This window comes from Myotis yumanensis, unplaced genomic scaffold (assembly GCF_028538775.1).
Source record: "Myotis yumanensis isolate MYYU_CA2020_CCGP unplaced genomic scaffold, mMyoYum1.0.hap1 SCAF_7, whole genome shotgun sequence".
NCBI lineage: Eukaryota > Metazoa > Chordata > Mammalia > Chiroptera > Vespertilionidae > Myotis > Myotis yumanensis.
Window position 1 is genome coordinate 47,599,365 of NW_027223758.1, and position 1,722 is coordinate 47,601,086.

General features: G+C 59.3%; 1 pseudogene; it reads left to right on the top strand.

Moving 5' to 3' along the window:
- Window positions 1-374: 374 nt before the first annotated feature.
- Window positions 375-1,442, top strand: LOC139013485 (histone lysine acetyltransferase CREBBP pseudogene; annotated as a pseudogene).
- Window positions 1,443-1,722: the final 280 nt, after the last annotated feature.

A 1,722-nucleotide genomic window follows, 5' to 3' on the forward strand; every position in this document is an offset into this window, starting at 1 on the left:
TTGGGATTCTTGGTGAAGAGTCAAAAGTTTGGAAGGTTGTCATAAAGAAAGAAAATAAGACTCTGTCCTCTCGTGATGTGCTTTAAACTTCTGCTATCATGTTCTTCAATAATTTCTATGAAACCAGGCAGCCTCTATCTGAAATATGCCTCCAATACGAAAACAAGTTGAAAGTTAATCACTATGTTTTGAATTCTCAAATTTATACTGAACCATCACATAAATTTAGCTCAAAATTTAAAAATAGAGAGGCCGGAGCCTATCGAAAGCCAACGCGGAGCTGGTTGTGTTTTATTTTGTCTCTCCGTCCGCCCCTCCCCCACTCGCCGTGACTGGAAAGATGGCGGTGCCCATGGGCCTTGCCGCGGAGCACCATGGGAGCGGCCATCTTACCGGAAGTGCAGTTCCCACAGGCGCGAGCACCCAGGAGCCGAGGTTTGGAGGAGCCTGGGGACGAGCAACGAGGCTGCTTTCAGGAATTTGTGAGGGTCGCCGAAGGAGCGAAGGAGGAACTGCACGAGGACAGAGAGAGCTGCCTAGCGATGCTGGTGGAGTCGCACAACCAGGGCCAGGACCGCTGTGTCCTCACCTGCACTGAGTGCAAGCCGCGGGCGGAGACAGGCTGGCACTGCCCCGGGTGCCAGGACTACGACCTTTGCATCAGCTGCTACAACACCAAGGGCCACACCCACGAGATGGTGAAGGTGGGGCTGGGCCCGGATGAAGAGGCCGAGGAGGGCGGTGAGGGCGGCAACCAGGGGGCGATGCAGTTCAGGAGCATCCAGGAGGCTCGGCGCCTGAGCCTCCTGCGCTGCATCCAGACCCTGAGGCATGCCCGCCAGTGCCGCGACGCCAACTGCTCTCGGGCCAACTGCCAGAAGATGAAGCATGTTGTGCGGCACGCCACGCGCTGCCAGCGTAAGGCCAGTGGAGGCTGCCCAGTGTGCAAGCAGCTAATCGCCCTTTGCTGCTACCATGCCAAACAATGCCAAGGAAACCCATGCCCCGTTCCCTTCTGCCTCGACATCAAACAGCAGCTCCGCGAGCAACGCCTCCGGCTCCGCCAGGAGCGCCTCCGGCTCCGCCAGCAGCGGATTGGGAACCGCCTGCTGCAGGGGTAGCTCATGCGCCAGCGGATGCCACCATGAACACCCGTAACGTGCCTCAGCAGTCCTCCATCCCCTCCTTGAGCACCACCCTGGACACCCCCACAGCAGCCCAACACACCCCAGACACCACAGCCTCCGACTCAGTCCCAGCCCTGGCCTGTAAGCATGTCACTAGCTGGCTTCTTCAGCTCGGCCAGAACTTCGCCCCCATCAGTGTCCACGGGGAAGCCCACTAACCTTCAGCTCCAGCCCAGCCTGCAGAACCTGAACGTCATGCAAGCCAGCGGGCCACGACCTGCTGTCCCTCCGCAGCAGCAACAATGGGAGGCCTGAACCCCCAGGGCCAGGCCTTGAACATCATGAACCCGGGGCGCAACCCCAGCGTGGCGAGAATGAACCACAGCACAGAGAGATGCCGCGGAGGAGCAGCAGCAGCAGCAGCAGCAGCAGGAAGGCAGCGCTGGCATGGCTGCAGGCCTGGCAGGACACGCCCAGTTCCAGCAGCCTCAGGGACGCTGATGCCTCCCGCAGCCATGCAGCAGCAGCAGATCCAGCAGCACATTGGGTCGCAGGCCAGCCAAACCCTGTTTAGGACCTAACAGTTAGGCAGATT